Raw genomic sequence first — 21,374 nt, forward strand, 5'->3', positions numbered from 1 at the left:
CACTCGATCGTTGATCCCTAAACCTTAAACCCTAAAACCCTAATCCCTAATTATACCCTAAACGTACACCCTAAACACCCTAAACACTAGACCCTAAACCCTAGACCATAAACCCTAAATGTACACCCTAAACACCCTAAACACTAAACCCTAAACCCTAGACCCTAAACCCTAAACCCTAGACCGTAAACCCTAACCCTAAAACCCTAGCTAGATAACCCTAAACCCTAAACCCTAATTAAACCCTACATATATATAGGCCAACGACACTTAATTGCTCATCAAGTAGGCGACCAATTAATTAACGCTGATAAATTAATTAACTTGATTTTTGACAAGTTCTCGATCTCGAATGAAAACACATTTGATTAAGTTGTCTCATAATATATATATAATTAGTGTGCATGTGCGCATGGCATACCTTGCATATCATTCGTGCATATATTTCAATACATGTTTGAAGATATTCTTGGGGATATATATATTTCAATCTCTCTCTCTCGATCTATATATCGTTGGTGGCCAAGAAACACACTTATATATATACACATGCACTTTAATTTATTTGCCTCACAATATATATAATAAATATGCATGCATGGCCTAACCATGTATGCGTATATATGTGTTTAATTTGGAGATTTCAATCGCTCTCTCGCCGCTCTCTCGTTGGTGGCCAACAACACACACATGCACTTTGTGCGCAAAGGCATGTGCCTCTAATAATGTGTGCGCGATCGATCGGTCTAGTTTTGATTAATCATAGCACACAAATATAGAAGTTGTATTTGAATCCACACAACCCTAATCTAAAACACATAGCCCCTAACATGGCCTAATTAAACTGACCCCTTCTCTCTAGCTAATTAGTGGAAATTGCACAAAATCAAAAGGGGTCCCTCACTAATTATACATATATATCTAGATTGTCATAAACTTTTGCCCCATATTTGGTGGATGGGTGCATCTTGGCATGTAAAACAATTAATGTTTGCAAATGGCGTTGTCAAAATTTATGTACAAATGATTTCTTTCCATCCAAAGTGCATAAAATGTGAGTTTTAATGAAGAGGGTACAAATAAAACAGCTCAACATGCCTCCACACCCCGATTTTCACACGAAGTAGAGCATATTTAAAGGATAATTCCGGAGTTTTACTATTTTTCAAGCAACTTCGCTAATTTCCACCCACTCACATGACTTTATGTCGATTTAACGAAAATAGGGCGAATTTAAACTACATGGGCGGGATAGTTTGAATTGTGCGCGCGGCAAAGGGAACCGCCTATTCCTCAACCTTGTGCACGGAAAATTACACACGCAACTCCATTAAACACCACCTACCGGGCGGCCCGGCCGCATGACCCCCACCCACCGCTACACAACTTATCCCCGTCCGGTGCGAAGAGCTTCCCCTCCCGTCCCGTCCGGTGCGAAGAAGAAGCTTCCCCTCCCCGTCGTTCTTCTCGAGACGCACCGGCGGTCAAGTTGATCCACGGTAGGGTTGCTATCTCTAGCTCAATCATGCATCGGGCAAGACGGCCTAACGATTTATATTTTCTTGATGCTGCTAAAAAAATCGTCAGTATGCTCGAACTAATTGGCACTTTATAGTTTTCCGCTCGATTTGTCCTCGATCAATTTGTTCATTTGCGTGGGCATATAGAGTCAGTTCTGCACTCGATCCGTTAATTGCTGAAATGCCATGGCAGAGATTTGTACACGATCTGTTTGCTAAAATGTCGATGGGCATTTTTTGTTTTGTACTCGACATGATTGCTGAAATGCATAATCATGTACTAGTATAGTTTTGTACTCGATGGATATAAATTTTCTACTTCGCCTTAAATTAATCACCAACCATTGAATCTCATAATTAAAAAGATGGACAGAACTTGGATACTGCATGGACACTTATGTTCCCCTTCATATATAAATGGTGTTCAACCCTTTATGGGGTTTATTAGAGCTCATGAAGGTCACGACCTGGACGTGTATTGCCCATGCTGCACATGTATGAATGGTGAGAAGAGGCCTCACCATGTAGTGGAAGATCATTTACACATTTTTGGGATGGACCGCACATATGTTAGGTGGTTTTATCATGGTGAACCACATAATGATCCTTCGGCGGGAGAAGCGGATCTTGCTCACACTTGTATGTGTCTTTGCCATATGTAGTTAATTATTTATATTGATGTTGCTTCGTTGTTTCGATCAATAGTTTGCATTGCTTTGTGCAAGGTTACGTACTCAAATTTAACTTGTTGCGGAAGGATGGACGGGAAGGAGAGAAAAAGCGCTTGCTTCGAGAACCGGGTTTCAGCTCCGGGACATGTCTTTGTGCCGGATGAGAAGGTAAATATGTAAAACGGCATTTGTTCAGGTTGCATCCCTTAGATGTTTGTCTAATCTGTTGATGTACTAATTGCGAAGCATAGAGTTGAAGAGGTCTCTCGGTTTAATGGGAGATTTGAAGATGAATCTCGGTTTGATGCACCTGTGGATGAGTGCGATGATGGGCCTTTCATAGACGAAGGTCCTGCACACTGAGATTATCCAGCCTACGGAAGGAGGCCGTGGACCGAGTACACAGCTTTGTGTTGAAGTGGATGCACGCCCGAGAGATCATCGGTGGCGTCCGGGTAGTCTCAAGACCACCCAGCCACGATGCACTGCGGATGAGTAGCGATGACGAGCCTTTCATAGACGAAGGTCACTGCACCTGAGATTATCCAGCCTACATCGGAAGGAGGCCGTGGACCGAGTACACGGCTTTGCGTTGAAGCGGATGCACGCCGGAGATTATCGGGGCGTCCCGGTAGTCTCGGGACCACCTAGCCCCGATGCAAAATGTTGAGCTACTTTATGATTCGTACTCTTATGTTACGGTGCTGTAGTATGTACTATCTTTGTTATGATTTGTACGCCTTTGGCGCTAGAACTATAATTAAGCATTCGGTGGATGATCGCGTTGCAAAATTTGACACCCACACAATCAGTTCATCGTATGAGTAGTAGCACAATTACTTCTACAGCCGATCCTGCCGGCGCATTAATTGGTGGCATGAAACACTTTCGGGCACTCCCCTCCGATTCATATTAATTGACTCAAGTTTGTCTAGATATGGATGTATCTAGATGCATTTGTTAACTAGAGTAACAAACTTGAGTCGGTTAATATGAATCGGTGCTAACCGCCCAAGTCCTCGAGCAGCTAGTTTATTGACTCTGGACTCCAAGCCTCTCGCGGCAAGCCATCGACGAAGCTTTGACCAGATCTTGGCCCGCTTTTTTTTGCGAATAGCAAAGCTTTGACCAGTTCCTCTCGGGATACAGCACGCCGATGAGCTTGCACGGTTGCCATGAGCACTTTCCGGCGGAACTTCCTGCGCGGCGCCCTCAAGCCGCCGGCTGCGAGACAGCACGCGGTGCCTCGAGGTGGACGGAACGGACGAACTCGGGATCTCGGGGCGGGGGTCCGCCTCGTCCGGGAACGATCTCCAGCGGGTTAACGAGGACATGCATGGCGGCTAGGGGATTTGGGTTTTTTTGTTGTTGTTTGAGCTTGGGATTTGGGGTTTTTTCGGATAGGGGAGGAGGAACCGAGGAAGAGGAAGGAACAGCCCGCGTGCTTGGCGCGTGGCGGTGTGCTTGAATTTCGAATTTTTGTGAAATGTTTCATTTCCCCGCTACAATTCGGGGGTTTTCTTGACGCGCCAATGCGTCCCGCCGTGAAGGTTCAAGTGAATTTGGGGTGCCACACTATGGGCTCCAGTTTTAGTGAGACATGTAATGACTAGTCACATCAGTAAGTTCACTGTGTAATAAAATATGTTACCCCTCCCCTTTATGTAGCCTCCTTTGTCTCTCCCGATCGAGTGCCGACAGCCGATGGATGCAAGCCGCTAGCTCGATCCCCTCCTTTCGCCTCCACCGTCCAGGCATCCAGCTTGGAGGGGCAAGCTGCATCTAGAACAAACGGATTAGGTAGTACTAGTAATGCTCTTTCCTTTCTCGAGATCGGTTCTTTTTTCCTCACCTCGATATCTTGCGCATCTACTATTTCCTATTCTGGGCAAAGGGGTGTCTTTCTGGTCACCCTCGCGATGGGAGTGATTGATGGGGGTGGGGGGCGGGGGCTACCTTTGCTTGGATTGGGGTGTTCTTCCTTTATTTGTCGACATTTGCAACCTTTGTAGTTTACTGCAGATCCTCAATGTATCTTTTGTCGGCTTGTACAGGAAAGGAAATACCTCGGTGGTGGTGGGGGGGGCAATGGAGCGTAAGGCCACCACACATGTGGGCAGTTGGCTGAGCCTGAGCTGCGTCCCCAGCCCCGCAAAGTAGGTACTCCGTTTGCTTATCCACTATGTCTGTCTGCATCCTCAATCTGTTCCTGTTCTGGAAGATGCTTAAAGTAGCACATGTCTTCGAGTTGTTTGTGCATAAAGCCTCTGTGACACCATGCTCTATATTCTCTCGTATCAGGTTGGTACCTCCGGGTTCCGTGCTTGAGGCTATGGGGAACGAGAATAGCGCCCCACCTGCTGCGGGAGCATGGCCCGATCTGCTGGCACAAGAAGCGAAATGCCGCTTGCCGAGGCTGGGCGGGGACCGCCGAGGGGTAATTTTTTTAACCAACTTACCATGATGTAGTACGAATCGATACTCCCTCAGATCCAAATTAATTGACTCAACTATATGTAGATACGGATGTATCTAGATGTGTTTTTAGCTCTAGATACTACTACCTCCATCCCAAAGCTTAGGGATTATATTATTTTTAGAAAGTCAAACTATACCATGTTTGACTAAGCTTTTACCAAAAATCATTAACATGCAAAATACAAAATTAATATCATTAAATAGGTTGTGAAATATATTTTCCTACGGTATCTACACAATATTATATTTGTTGATAGAATGTTCTAAAATTTTGGTCAAACTTTACTTGTTTTGATTTCTCAAAAATAAATAAGCCTTAAGCTTTGGGATGGAGGTATCTAGACAAAGCTGAGTCAACTGGAGTAGTTTTTTTTGTCTGTCCATAGCTAGTGTTCATGGTGGAAAAGGCTAAGAGCATCCACTATATGCATCGAGTCTATCTCATACGGTAATTCAATATCAACTGCTGAGAGTCTGCCTTTTGTTTTGCTATTCATATGCAGACTGAAACTTTAGGGCCTTTACTCAAAAGGAAGATCAAAACTGCGGCTGATCAGGCTGCCGGTATGTTGATGCCGCCCCCATCTTCTAAATGCCTCTACAAGCACAAGGCCACGCGCCCGCTGGGTGGTGATCTTTTAATGAATATGGTATATTTTCTTAATCCACAAAACATGCCTTGATTTTTGTCTGTTTATTGTAGGTTTTTTCTAATGCTTGCCAAAAGTTACAACAACAACAACTACAACCAAGCCTTTCAGTCCCAAACAAGTTGGGGTAGGCTATAGTTGAAGCCCATAAGATCTCGAAGCCAAAAGTTTAGAAACACCAAATTCGTTTGCTTACAATCATCATACAGTAATGTTCATCTACTCTCCCGTTCCCCTAACCCAACAAAAAATGATGTTAATTACGATTTTTAGATTAAAAGAGCACCATTAGGCGCTGTTAATTACGATTTTGAGATTAAATGTCATTCACAATTGCTAATTACAATTTTGAGGCAAATGATTAGTTTAACCTTGATCTGTTCCGCTCTCCATTTTTCCCAACCAAAAAAATGTAACCATTCCATTCCTCTGAAATGGAACCATTCCATTCCACGATGTTTCAGAACCGAACACACCCTTGCATTGTTGTGAACTGTTGTCCATACACAGCCATACCCTTCCACTTACATCCAACACTATATGCATCAGTCTGTCTCAGAGTCATTCAATATCATTGCTGTGAGATCTGTTCCCATTCTTATGCGGCTGAGCTGCTTGCGCCTTTACTCAAGTGGATGCAAAATGAGGCTGATGAGGCTGCTATGAGGACGATGGTGCCGGCACCATCATCCGAAAACCTCTACAAGCACGAGGCCATGGGCCATCTGGGTGGTGACCTTTTAATGAATATGGTATATTTTCTTAATCCACATACATGATTTTATTATTATCTGTTTAATTACTGTTGGCTTTGCCTAATGCTTACCAAAAGTTCGAAACACTTGCGTTTGCTTACAATCATCATACACTAATTTTTCACTTTTCGATCTGTCTCATCCGGTATATAAACTTCTTTTGTAATCATTTGCATTGTTGTCAAGCTGTTGTCTATGCACAACCCTATTCTTCCACTTACATCCGCACTTTTTGCATCAGTCCATCTCATAGATTTATTAAATATCAATGATTAGTTTTGTTGCTATTCATATGCGGGATGAAGCTTACGTGCCTCTACTCAAATGGATAAAAAATGATCCTGATGAGGCTTGCTTGTGAAGACGATGGTGCCGCCACCATCTTCGAAAACCTCCTCAAGCACAAGGCCACGGGCCAGTTGGGTGGTATCCTTTTTAAGCAGGTATATTTTCTTAATCCTCATACATGATTTGATTTGTCACATTTATTGCCGGCTTTGTCTAATTATGCTTACCAATAGTTCAGAAACACACACAACCCTATTCTTCCACTTACATCCGACACTATATGCATCGGTGTCTCATAGATTACATGCTGATGTCATGTTGCTCTTCAATTTTCATATGCGGACTGAAGCTTGCTAAGCCTTCATTGGTCAAAAGGATTGCAAGCTAGCTGCGATGAGGCATCTGCAGAGGCTGCCACCAAGTTCTTGTTAGCCCCACCTTCTGGATGCTTATATAAGCTCAAGTCCAAGGACCAGCCGGGCCGTAACCATCCAAGGGTTCGGGTATATTTTCTTAAGCCACATATACATGCCATGATTTATTTCTGATATTATCACCGACTCTGTCTAATGCTTCTTGGAATTCGGAAACGCCAAATTAGCATGCTTATATTCATCATACACTAAATTTTGATTGTTCAGTTTGTAACATAGTGTTATGCACTCGCTTGTCAACATTTGCATTGCTCTGAACTATGCACTTTACACAACCTAATTCTTCCACTTACATTCAACGCTACGCACCAGTAGTACCTCCCATGTTTCCTTCACCATCCCGATGCCGAGCTTGCGGGAATATGGCAGGCCCATGTACATACCCCGCATATAACACCTCATATGGCTCTATCTACCTTTCTAATAACTCCTTCACAGAGTTACATGTATGTATTCTCAGTGGTTTAGCATGAATTGGCATATAGTAAAGTCTTGTTTTTAGTCTTCCTTGCTTCTTACATTAGTATCAATTTTCACTGCTGATCGTACCTTGTGAACTTCGTCCAATGATTAACCAGATGTGTCCGCATGAAGGGTCTTTCACTATGCATGGCAATGGCAAATTTATGAACACCTATACGGTCTATGAGGTGTATGTCTACAAGACGCAGGCCATCACATATTTGTATGGACATGATTGAAGAAAGTTTGCTTTTGACTACGGTCTGAAGAAGGGCGACGAGCTGAGGATCAGAAACTCAAACGGGCAGATATACGTAGCTGCTTACGAGTTGGAGACACTTCCAAATATATAATATGTAACTTTTTTGTACTCATATCCTTTGATTCACTGCATTACGGCGGTTGTTCTAAACCATTCCCTCTGTTCTAGCTTGCTGGGTTTAACTTGATCAAAGCTGCAGATCCACGATGGAGCAGAGCGGATGTCACAAAGGGCACCCACACCGGCACGGCACCGGCTTCCCGGTCTCTGCCATCGGCACCGGTTCTGTGCCAGCACCGTTTATTGTATCTACCCGGCAGGCCCCTACATCGGCATTGGTTCTGTAGAGGCCCCATATACTACACCTGCCCGGCGGGCTCCCGCATCAGCACTTGGTTCCTCTAGCTGCACCGTTCATGCACACCTGCCCAACGGTCTCTGCATCGGCACCGGTTCCTCTAGAGGCACCGTTTGTTGCACCTGCCCAGTAGTCTCCTGCATAAGCACCGGCTCGTGTACCAGCCCAGGCTCCTGCACCTGCCCCAGCCAGATCACCGAGGTCTCAGCTCATTGCTGTGGCCACCCGTGTGGTGACCAGGATGCATCTGAAGGCTATGTTCGTGAGTATATGACAACATAACTGCTCTTATCTTGATGTCTTCTCTGCTCAAAGTCTCACATGGTTCAGTCTTCAGTGCGTTGGTGCCATTGACTAATTTTTGTTGGTATCTCTTGCTTTGAATCAGAAATTGCCTAAAAGTATCGCCAAGGATCTCAATGCTGGCCGAAGGGGCAAGATTTCCCTCGTCATGGAGAGTGAAGGTCTCACCATGGAGGGACGGTACTCCGTCAGTCCCACAGATGGCCGCTTGGCTGTTACTTCCAGGTGGAAAAAGTTCATTGACGGTGCCAAACTTTGCATTGGATCAAAGTTGAAGGTCAAGATCTTTCGATGCCGCTGTGACATGCTGGTCATCAAGTTTGCGGTTGTCTAGTTCTATTGTCCCTTGAGCCCTTAGCAAATGCATTTGTAGTTATACTTATATAAGGTTATCTTATATGAACTGCTAATTAATTGTATGGGTGGTAAAACTCAGGCAAGCTTTTTCTCTTAGCAAGTATGTATGTATGATCAGCTATTATGATAACTAATGTTTGTGTTCATCTTAATTTGCATTTCCGTTTTAGAAAAAAACTTAATTTCTATTTTGGCTGACCTGTTAGAGAACTATCAGATTGAATCCACAACATGATTCAAATAGATTCATTACACCAAGCCACATGTCTTGACCTTGCTATACACTAGTTCCATTAATCGGTGCAAGCGAGCTTACCGAGTTTGCTGAACCACGGCAGATTCGAATCCACCTTAGCTATCTAGCTAGAAATACAACCTTTGGAGAAAGAGGATTTGCAGTACGGGGAGGCTGACATTGGGGACCCATGAGCCAACAGCGTCGTCAATGTTTTAAAGGCGGCAGGAGATCGAAACAAAAAAAAGCCAAAAATCAGTTGGTAAACAAAATCCAAGAAATGAAACTTTTACCTTTCTGAGAGGATGACATGCGGGACCCATGAGGCAGCAGCATCCTCAACTATTTCAAGGCGGTAGGGGATCAAAATAAAAATTGGAAATAGCCAGAAATTAATTAGGGTCAAAAATAAATCTATCAAAGGAAACCTTTATTGTTCATAGAGGATGACATGTGGGACCGACACCTGCCACTGCGTCGTCATGGTTTCAAAGGGGGCGGGGATCAAAAGAAAAAGGCAAATAGCCAGAAATTAGGGGTAAAAAATAAATCCAACAAAGGAAACTTTTATTGTTCATAGAGGATGACATGCGGGACCCATGAGCCAGCGAGCTTCCTCAACGTTTCAAAGTCGGCATGAGATTGAAAGAAAAAGGCAAGTGACCAAATATCGGGAGCCAAAAATAATCCAAGAAAAGAAATTTTATTGTACATAGAGGATGACATGCGGGTCCCATTTTGCGGCAGCGGTCTCAACATTTCCAAGGCGGCACGGGACCAAAAGAAAAATGAAGTAGCCGAGAAATCGGGGGGTGAAAAAAATCCAAGAAAAGAAAGATTTCAATTGGGCTGCATCTGGACATCTGGGCCTTCGAACTATCCTGCTGGGCCTTTTGACTCGTACAATTTTAGCCCACTCCAAAACAGGAAAGTTCAGATTTTTCTAAAAAAAACAGGAAAGTCCTATGCTTCGCAAAAACACAAAACAAGGAGATTCAACATATAAGTTTGTTTGTGTAAAAATAAAGATTTAATTTATCCGTTTGCAATAGCTCGGAGCGAAATACAATGTTTATTGTCTGCAAAATAATCAAGATATCACATGTTTCTTGTACGGGGAGGCTGACATCGGGGACCCATGAGCCGGCGGCGTCATCAACGTTTTAAAGGCGGCGGGGATGGAAAGAAAAAATAAACCAAAAATCTGTTGGTAAAAAATACAAGAAAAGAAATATTTTCGTTACGAGAGGATGACATGCGGGACCCATGAGGCAGCGGCATCTTCGGCGTTTATTGTTCATAGAGGTTGACATGTGGGACCCGTGAGCCGGCGGCGCCACTGAACGTTTTAAAGGCTGCAGGAGATCGAAAGAAAAAATAAGCCAAAAATCGTTTGGTCAACAAAATCCAAGAAAAGAAACATTTACCGTTACGAGAGGATGACATGCGGGACCCATGAGGCAGCGGCATCCTCAACGATTCCAAGGCGGCGGGGGATCAAAGGAAAAAAGGAAATATCCCGAAATTAATTAGGGGTTCAAAATAAATCCATCAAAGGAAACTTTTTTTGTTCACGAGAGGATGACATGTGGGACCGACACTGCCAACGGCGTCCTCATCGTTTCAAAGGGGGCGAGGAGATCAAAAGAAAAAGGCAAATAGCCAGAAATTAGGGGTCAAAAATAACTCCAAGAAAGGAAACTTTTATTGTTCGTAGAGGATGACATGCGGGACCCATGAGCCAGCAGCTTACTCAACGTTTCAAAGGCGGCATTAGATCGAAAGAAAAAGGCAAGTGACAAAATATCAGGAGCCAAAGATAATCCAAGAAAAAAACTTTATTGTACATAGAGGATGACATGCGGGTCCCAATTAGCGGCGAGCGGTCTCAACGTTTCAAATGCGGCTTGAGATCAAAAGAAAAAGAAAGTTGATTGTACATAGAGGATGACATGCGGGTCCCATGAGTCGGCGGCTTACTCAACGTTTCCAAGGCGGTAGGGGATCAAAAGAAAAAGGAAATAGCCAAAAATCAGAGGGTGAAAAAAAACCCAAGAAAATAAACTTTTATAGCACATAGAGGATGACATGCGCGTCCCACGAGCCAGCAGGGTCCTCAACGTGGCATGAGATCGAAATAAAAAGGCAAGTGACCAAATACCAGGAGCCAAAAATAATTCAAGAAAAGAAACTTGATTGTACATAGAGGATGACATGCGGGTCCGAATTAGCAGCAGCGGTATCACCGTTTGAGAAGCGGCAGGGGATCGAAAGAAAAAGGCAAGTGACCAAATATGAGGTGCCAAAAAGAATCCAAGAAAAGAAAGTTTTATAGTACATAGAGGATGACATGCGGGTCCCATGAGCCGCGGGGTCCTCAACGTGGCATGAGATCGAAAGAAAAATGCAAGTGACCAAATATCAGGAGCCAAAAATAATTCAAGAAAAGAAACTTGAGTGTACATAGAGGATGACATGCGGGTCCCATTTAGCAGCAGCGGTATCACCGTTTGAGAAGCGGCAGGGGATCGAAAGAAAAAAGGCAAGTGACCAAATATGAGGTGCCAAAAAAATCCAAGAAAAGAAAGTTTTATAGTACATAGAGGATGACATGCGGGTCCCATTTAGCAGCATCGGTATCACCGTTTGAGAGGCGGCAGGGGATCGAAAGAAAAAGGCAAGTGACCAAATTTGAGGTGCCAAAAAAAACTCCAAGAAAAGAAAGTTTTATAGTACATAGAGGATGACATGCGGGTCCCATTTAGCAGCAGCGGTATCACCGTTTGAGAGGCGGCAGGGGATCGAAAGAAAAAGTTAAGTGACCAAATTTGAGGTGCCAAAAAAACTCCAAGAAAATAAAGTTGATTGCTTATAGAGGATGACATGCGGATCCCAATTAGCAGTAGCGGTGTCAACGTTTCCAAGGCGGCAAGGGATCAAAAGAAAAAGGAAGTAGCCAGAAATCAGGGGGTCAAAAAAATCCAAGAATAGAAAGAATTTTGGTTCATAGAGGATGACATGCGGGACCCATGATCCTGCATCGTAAACGGCTCGATCGGAGAGCGTTGAACGAGATGGCGCGATCGAGAAAAAAAACAATGCCGGAGAGGCTGCCATCTGGGACCTACATCCCTCGGCGGTGCGGATTTGCGTTGACTCGGCCGGCGAACCCGAGAATTCGAGATGCACCACGTCCCGGGCCACCATACGCAACGTTTTGGCCGTTTTCGTCGGGCTAGGTGGCCTCAAAAACGAGAAAAAAAACGTTTTGACATGCACACCGGACAGACCCAAAATCGTCTGCCATGGTACACGACGCGACTTCAACTTCGTCGGCCATGGCAACTTTTCTTGTAGTGTGGGATAACTGGAGGGGAAGGCTTAGATATGAGGATCACATGTTTTCACGGAGTGTTAATGCTTTGCTCCGGTGCTCTATTAAAAGGAGTACCTTAATTTCCAGTAGATTCCCTAGAGGCCCGGCTACCACCGGCTGGTAGGACAAAAGATGTTATGCAAGTTTCTCATTGCGAGCACGTATGACTATATATGGAAAACATGCCTACATGATTAATAATCTTGATGTTACGTCTTAATGCTATTTCAATCCTATCAATTGCCCAACTGTAATTTGTTCACCCAACACTTGTTATTGGAGAGTTACCACTAGTGTAGATAGCTGGGAACCCCGATCCATCTCTCGTCATCATATACTCGTTTCTATATGACATTGGAAGTAGTATCAACTATTTTCTGGTGCCATTAATCTCATATTACTGCTACTGCTGCTGTGTTACTGTTAGTACTGCTCTCATATTACTGCTGCTTTCGCATCACCCCTGTTACTAGTGCTTTTTCAGGTGCAGCTGAATTGACAACTCAGTTGTTAAGGCTTATAAGTATTCTTTACCTCCCCTTGTGTCGAATCAATAAATTTGGGTTTTACTTCCCTCGAAGACTGTTGCGATCCCCTATACTTGTGGGTTATCAAGACTATTTTCTGGCGCTTTTGCCGGGGAGGCATAGCTCTACTCATAAGTTCACCTAGGGAGTACACTCCACCTCTCTCTCTATTTTATTTTATTTTGTTTTGCTTAGTTTACATTTGTCTAGTTTATTTGTGCTTAGTTTATTTCTGTGTAGTATTATTTTGCTTAGTTTACTTTTGTCTAGTTTGTTTTTGTTTTGTTTTACTTTTCTCATGCTAGATGACCCGGTGCGCCCCGGCGCACAGGCAAAAGCATGACAGTTATGTTCAAAAATGAATAGCAAAAAAAGCAAATGTTCAAGAACGAATGGCAACAACAAATGTTCAATAATTGGTCTCAAATATTATAAACTGATTGGTGTACTTCATCTACATAGATGGGAAATGCCTTTCTTTAGTATTATTTTACATTTTTTCGAGGTGGAATGGAGATACTATTCAATTGATTTTATTCAATTGATTTTCCCCAGGCCCAAATGCTGAAGAGAAACATATTGAAACCATAAGCTTTACCTTAGGAGTTGTGACCTATTAACATGTTATTGTAAGGATGATTATTTAACATGTAAACTTATGTGAAACAACATATTTTTTTTTTGGAATAATAATTAATGTGACTGAATGGTCCAAGTGCTGGATCTCGGTAACGTAGAAATTTATACACAACTTATGCCATAAGAGAAATTATTTGGAAATGGACAATATGATTCATAGGTAAAATCCAAGTCAACTCTCTCCTGGTGGCTTCCTTGGCTTCAATATGTTGTTCGCTGAATATGGCTTCATTGTTTTTAGGATGTTTTTCTCTTTGTATATGTTGTTTGCTTATAATTTCGTTGATTTGTAAGTTGTTCTTCAACATGTATGTAACAAACCTGGCCACATATGCGTCTCTATTAATTTAATGCCGGTCACTTGACTTCCTTCTATATGCGTTTGAGATTCATTTACTTTAGGGTCGGAATTATTTGACTAAATGCGCAGATGACAGGGTGAGAATTTAAGCCACACGTTCTGTCTCATTTTAGGGCTCATTGCTAGCTTGTTGATGTCAGTCCTTAGTGTTCTGATGGTACAAATGCAAGCACTTGTAAGGAGCCTAAATGTATTCAGTCCTTAGGGTATTGAATATAGTCAACACTTATAAGGAACTCTAATGTATTCATGTGATACATAGATCGATGAAGAGCTCAATATGTCTAAGCATTAATTTAAATATATCACTAAGAAAATAATATTGTTGTCAAAGATCACATATATATTTGTGCTCATTACTCCTTGCACTAAAAAAATAAAAACAACTTAAGTCACTTGGCAATAATTTGTATGTACACCATATGGATCTTCTCTTTGGGCCTATCCTGGATCAGCCGTAGCAGGCACTCTTACTCAAGTTGTTGCGGCAAACACTGCAATATTAAACATCATGTCACATTGTGTATTGAACAACAATGCAAAACTATAGCGATCATGGATCACCAAAACTACAAAAAAAACATCATTGCTTATCCTTTCTAAGGAATCCAAATCAATAGTGGAACAAATATTAATAATGAAAGAGTTTGTTATATAGTACATAAGTAATTCCTATTTCATGACTGATATCTCATATACTTGTGCATCCCTCAAGTATTAAAAAAGTAATAGTTATGAAAGAGAAACTACAAGCACATAATGAAAAGCAAAAAAAATACTAACCATGACTGCTGTGCGACCAAACATTGTAAGGTTTACATAATAACAAGAAGAGGACACAACATATACCTATATAATCACTTTTAAAAAGAAATATTTTGGAGGTATAGTAAAGCCAGATGTTTTGAGTCGGATGGCTGTGAAAAGAAAAGATTTTCCATCAAATACTTACATTGCCCAAATGAGGGTCAATGTATACTGACAGTAATACGCATAATAAACTTTTACACATTTACTTTTTTTACTTAATAGAAAAGCCAAGATCATGAGTTTTCGAATCATGAAAACTCAGCTTGACTATCTTTAAAATGTCATTACAGTAAAAAAAAAACTGAAATGAGACAGATTTGCTTGACAGTCACATCCTAAGAAAAATGTAAGTACTTATCATTCATGACTAAATTCAAAGAATCTCCAGGCGACTGACAACCTAGTTCGCAATCGAGGTAAGTACTTATTATGGGCTTGTCCATACATTCTCCAATATCTGGTCACAATCAGGCATCACCTAGATTATTAGAGTATATATATTAAAAACAAAGTAACCTATGGAAATAATTGCACTTTTGATTGCACGATGAGGCATTGAGCAACCTGCTAATAGCTGAATAACCAATGACCAGACTAAAATAACCATGTTTGCAAAGAGTGGGAAGAAGATGGGGATGCAAGGACCTGAGCCGATGAAGGAGGCCATCATCATCCTGCAGCAGCAGAACCACACATGATCTGTAGAAAATATAGGAAAACAATTGATGGACCAGTTTGGAGACCGAATTAACCAAATGGCTTACAAAGGAGCTGAAGCAGTGCAGAATTGGTGAGTTTGTTTTGCAAGAATTTGCAAGAAAATGTATAGCTCTAAAAAACAACACATATACATGCACAATGGTGAATGCACTCGATAACACCGTAAAGAGTAATCACGACATGCTCTTCACCTAAACACATATTGCTAATCAAGTAACCATTGACCCCAGCCCTTGATCTCAAATGCCAGCCTCTGGTATTAATTATGTACTTCTCATATCTAATAATTAATAGCTAAAAAGGAGAGATTGAAGCACACAATTAGGTAGCCACATGGCTATATGTAGTACTAAGCACCTATATACTGGTGTACAAAATCATAGAGAAGAAAATACATAACTCAAAACTAATTACATAGTGTGCTAAGCGTTTATATATACTGGCCTAGATATCATAGAACATAATTCACAATTCTTTTTATCATAGAACGGAAAAATAGATTATTTAATTTTAAGCACCATATTCAAGATCTTTGATGCTCAAAATAGTCAGTGTGCATGCAAAGTCCCATCAAGCAAGATATGATGTAGCAAAATACAGTTCCTGATGGTAATATCAAATGAATTAATTAGAACCAACCACATAAAACTGCTATAAAACTGATGATACGTAGTCAACTACCAAAAATCTGCGAGTTCAGATTTTCATATACTTTATTTTACACTGCTAGATCTCTGAAATAGTGTAACAAGTCAGCGACCATATTGAATACAATCAAAGATCCAATTAGCATATCAACATGATTCAAAATATCTGAAAATCGTATTAGAAAGACAATAACTCAATATAATACATATTAGCACAAGCCAACAAGCAATTTATAAAATATTTCTAAATATAACCACACAATAACCTTTTGAATTCTAGGTATCCAATTTCCACTTCCATGAGTGAGTTCCATGGTCCGTGTGCATGCAAAGTCCCATCAAGCAAGATATGATGTAGCAAAACACGGTTCCTGCTGGTAATATCAAATGAATTAGTTAGCACCAACCACATAAAACTGCTTTTGATGATTGCCAAAACAATTAGCTACTGTCACAAGTCTTTACCCGTAGAGATTACAAAGAAACGAAACGCCTCTTGCTCTTAGTTTCTCAAGAGTGAAGGAATTGTGGAAGCGGGTAAACTGGAGGGGATGAGAGGCAGCCGATGGCTCCGTACAGGGCATGACAGAAGTGGAGAGGTCAATATCAGTGCTGCAGAATGTTGCAGCAGTGACGACGCGGGTGTCAATGTGGTCATTAAGGATTAGGAGCAGCAGCTGTTGAGAGCTCGACCATGAAACCAGGTTGAGGCCCTCTGCACAAATCTTTCAGATTCCTACAAAATGAATTGTTAGGACATATGAGTTCAGATACATTATCAATCAGTCCATATATTGTTGTATACAACACAGATCACTGGAATATAAGCAAAGAAATAATTAATCTAGCATATACCAAAATAGACCTAAGCAGCGCTAGAACAAATAATACGGAGTAACATAAAAATGCAGGAACAAACTTGACTTTATTCACAAGCGAGAGCTAACCTTGTTCTCCTTCATGAAACTCTTCCGTGAGATTCTTCCACTTCTTTTCTTTCTCAGATTTTCACACATAGTGTTTAGAGCTGCACCATCATCTTCAAGCAATCGACTTCATTGCAATATTCCTATTGTCCATGTAGTGTTTCCGTCTGATGCTTGGGAGGTTTGAGCCTCATGATGGCGGATGTCCTTCAGTAGAAGCTACTGACCAACTACGAATGCTTCATACACAAACCCTCGCCGATCTGAACGGCAAGGTACTAATCAACCTAATAATGTCCCAAAATTATTGAATCCAGATCTGCATAACAAAGAACCAAACCAAATGAAGAAAACCCAACGAGAAAGGGGTGTCGGTCAAGGTCTAGGTAGAGTCCCACATCCTGCAGCGGCATATCCATGAATTAAGCACCTAAGATATACAACACGTTCAAGGACCCACAACTGTGAGGATGGATTTCTTACCACGTGCACCTCACGGCCATTCACCAGATGATCTAATGGGATGCCTGCTGCAGCACACAATGTCTGCAGATGACGATGGAAATCTGCCAAGTGTACAAAAATTGGAACGTCTCAATATAGCTTGCGGAAATGTCGAACTGAGATCCAATTGTTTGACTGATGAGCTGAGGATCATAAATTTTTTTGATGGGAATCAAAGAGAAATCTAACTATGAGGAGATCTGCAAACAGTTCTTCGTCCATCGAGCCAGGCGAATGCAAACTTTGAATAATCTTTGACATAGTTCTTCTGGATCTTCTTTACAATACTTCTAGATCTTAGGAAGGGGAGATAGATAAACAAGAGAAGCAACGGAAGGGGAAAGCGAATAAAATATCTTCTGGCTACATGAGTTGTCTTAGCTTGTCTTGCATTTGACTGGAATAAACATTGGTAGGCATGTTTATTAGGCAAATAACCAAAGTAACAAACTTATGTAACTGGTCATTACCGTCTTTATTTGTGTAAGCTTACAGCTTTAGGGCTTCAATATCTCCCTGCAGAGAATTTCAAGAGGATGATTTACACCATATTTTGCAGGCACAAATGTAAAAAAGAGAATCGACTGACTATGCATATGGATTGCAGCAGACTAAAAATAGCAGTACATCAATCATTGAATTTAACGACAAAACAAATGATGGTTGAATTTTTAGGAGAGCTCTGTTAACTGCAACCAGTCAGTGTTTTTCATGTTAAAAGCAAACTGAGCAGTAGTACAACTACAAACGAATCATCATAATAGTAACGGAATAAAATATAACATACTTTCATATGTTTATCTTGTCAAGGAACGATAGTCACCTGATTGTATGCCAATGGCCCAAAAATACTGTAAGAGCAGCATCCCATCATAACACCCCACTTGGACCACATTTGGGCAACAGAATGCTGCAAAGAAAGGTAGTAACCGGATTGTAAGCAAATGGCCCAGAAAAATATAGGAAAGAAGGTTGACCCATATACAATTGCAGGATAGCTTATTAGTATGGGAATATAACCATCAGTCTGGGTGCTAATATTTTTTGGGTTGACGAAACCAGATGAAAGAAGTGGAAGGGTACCCACGATGGCATGGCGGCATGCAATACTTTTAGCAGAAGCTAATTCATCTTGCGAGAGCGAGAGACACACCAAAATTCCCATTATCCATGGGAATGAGAAGGTAAAATAAAATGTTGCTTTCCTTCCATTTCCCGTTCTCACCTCCTCATTTCTTCATGCATGATCCATGAGCTCTGAGCAAAGCATCGCGGCATAGCAAAACCATCATAACAAAATCTGCACTAAGAAAGACACATAGACATTAAGTGTATATAAAGTTTTTAACCCAGTAACAGTTCTTAAGTAAAGACAGTGAGTGAATTATCTGCATAGAAAGGCACATAGACATAGTTTATTGCTAGTCACCACATAACTAATCAATCTTCATAGTTTATTGATAGTCACCACATCATGAACTGTAAGGGAAAAACAAACAGGAGATGGAAAGGACCCGAGACACACCTTCGCCGGAGTAGGACGTCCAACTTTCGCCGAGCAGACCCGCCACCACGCACCAAAACAAGCGCCGTCATGGCAGATGCTGATCTGCAATAATAACACGAGCTCATACCTTTTGCTGGTCGCTCGGCAGAAACCATGGTCCATCAGGGTTGCTCGAACCATTGTCCACCGCACATGAACCCAGGTGGTGTACACAAACCGAGATATGCCATCCTCCTAGAAGAGAAACCGAAGCATCAGAAAGCAAGTCAATAACTGAGTAGAGATCACAGAGGCACCCTAGGATGAACTCCGAGCTATGCATTGTGTAGAAATCGAAATAAATAGTAGATATGCAGATTTATTTTCTAAGAGCAACCCATTCAATCAGTTCGTGAAAAAATACACGATTTCATCAATATTGCTATTTGGCAACATTAACAACATAAATCAAGCCAGAATTCAGAAAACATAGATACTGCTTTCCCCTGTAATACCTAACGGAGCTCCGTCCATCGGTTTAAGTTTGATTCTCCATCAGCTGAAACACCACTTTTCTTCAGTTGCTCTGCTAGAGTTCCGAACCCCACTTTCCTCAACTAATACTGTGTGCAAAATGCAACTAATGAGTAACCGGAGTATGAGCTGTGCATTTATTCCAACATGTACGGACTATTTTGCTACTGAACGAAATACTATACACAAGAGACAACTTGTGGTACCTCATGGAGTGACAATGATGATAGTGCAATGTGAAACAGAGTAAATTTTGCACATGAGCAGTTGCAGTGGCATCATATCTGGATGCAGGAAGCAAGAGACATATCAGTTCAGAATCATAATAAGCAACACAAAACATCAGTTCATGATGCTTCAAGGAAAACAAAATTCAGTTTGTTCTTGACTGAAAGCTGAAATCGTAATTCGGCAGAAGAAAAGCCTCTTTTAAGAAAGAATGGAATCAAACGTGGTACTGTGTTCTTGTTAATTGTAGTCTGTATTCAAGGCTAAAAGTGAAAAGATAGAAATAAATTCATAATGTGGCTAGTTAGAAATCTCATGCAACCTTGCTTCACGAAAAAACCTGACTAATTGCACGGGAAAAGATAGAGGCGAGGGGAAACAAGAAGGAAATCAAAATAAACCTTGAAGAAGCTGGGATTATAATTGCCCAAATGAACATTTACAGGGAAATTAAGATAACTGCACAAGAAAAACGGGGACCAGTGAAAACAAGATGTAAAGACAAAGAAAACATTGTGTGCAGTCCAAGACAAAAAAAAATAGAAGAACATAACCTTCAAGAGGTTGGGATAAGCTACATATACTTCTCATTGATATTAGCCAATAAAGGAACAACTCTGGTTGGAAAACACTATAAATCATGCATAATCATAACGATGCATATAAGGCTCTGAAGAAATGCCATGCATCTCACCGCCATCCACCGGAGCTTCACCGGAGACACAAAAATACCAAGCTTTAGTAAAGGAATGCAACCACCACATGTATCCAGATATGTAATGAGGGAGAGGTAAATTACCTTCACCAAGGACTAATTGTCAGGCTACTATAGTTATTGACTAAATCAGCACAGAGATATTGAGAAATACCCGAAGCAAGAATACCATTCATATATTCACTACTTTGGCAGAGTGAATATTTGATGCCTCATTTAAGCAGAGAACCAACAGAGTAGTAGTGTGCGTCAAGACATCGAGGTAGTGAGCACTACTAAGATACTAATAAGCTCTCCACCTAGCCCTGTGAGGCCGTGAGCAGAACTCACAATAGAAACTATCCATGAAGAAAAGGCTATGCAGAACAGAACCTGTGAAACCAATGAAGAACAAAGAACACAAAAATTATTATTGCATACTGGAATGGAAGAGAAGTGCTTTCTATGAAGAGAACAAATATATTATACTTTATACCGCTTTGGTTTCTTCGCAGCTACACCATCTTTACTACCAGCGTTGGACCTACGATATACCAGGTAGCAAATAAATAATAATCTTGAAGCAACAATAACGGACGAATAAGGTTTAATATTGGTCTAAACAGAAGTGAAGTTCAGAAATATTATTACCCAATAATGCTGAATATGGTTTGCCAATGTAAGAATGAACTTTAAATGCCCAGCTAGCTTCACTGGCATGCCATCACCTTCCTCCGGGGGCGGCTCCTGTAGTCGAGAAGATCGGTCTAGTTTATTTGCATAACTACAACTAATAGGAGAGCAAGATAAAAAGTAAGAAAAATGCCAAAACAAAGAAATACGCATTTATGTGCAACACGGAAATATGGATGCTTACACCAGTAACTTATATTGTGCCTCGTCGCATCTTTCAGACGGATATTGTAACCACTTCCTCTAGGTAAATCACATCCATCTCCACACATGAGAATCAAAACATCAGTGTAATTGGGGAAGAATAAATAGATGTGGTGTGTCGCCACCAAACTGGATGCCCTCAAAGCTCCATCCAACCTCGCATCTCATCACAGAACGCCGGCATACCTGAAACACACAAGATGATCCCTTTTCAATGGTTTTGTATGAAGCATATCACATGCCATTATTTTG

General features: G+C 41.4%; 1 long non-coding RNA gene across 13 annotated transcripts; it reads right to left on the reverse strand.

The window, feature by feature from the left end:
• Nucleotides 1–13,890: 13,890 nt before the first annotated feature.
• On the reverse strand, nt 13,891–20,954 carry LOC124658357. 13 transcript variants are annotated; one of them, XR_006989148.1, is made up of 13 exons: nt 20,877–20,954; nt 20,722–20,769; nt 19,510–19,587; nt 19,285–19,392; nt 18,809–19,024; nt 18,509–18,583; nt 18,107–18,193; nt 17,263–17,799; nt 16,801–17,180; nt 16,319–16,589; nt 16,120–16,227; nt 15,132–15,185; nt 13,891–14,170 (listed from the first exon to the last, which is right to left on the reverse strand). It is a non-coding gene; the product is annotated as an uncharacterized LOC124658357 (long non-coding RNA). The 13 variants fall into 13 exon arrangements; XR_006989146.1 differs by lacking the exons at nt 20,722–20,769; nt 20,877–20,954 and adding exons at nt 19,933–19,990; nt 20,086–20,175; XR_006989147.1 differs by lacking the exons at nt 20,722–20,769; nt 20,877–20,954 and adding an exon at nt 20,086–20,198.
• Between the last annotated feature and the right edge of the window lie 420 nt (nt 20,955–21,374).

The sequence above is a fragment of the Lolium rigidum genome, chromosome 5, assembly GCF_022539505.1.
Source record: "Lolium rigidum isolate FL_2022 chromosome 5, APGP_CSIRO_Lrig_0.1, whole genome shotgun sequence".
NCBI classification, from domain to species: Eukaryota; Viridiplantae; Streptophyta; class Magnoliopsida; order Poales; family Poaceae; genus Lolium; species Lolium rigidum.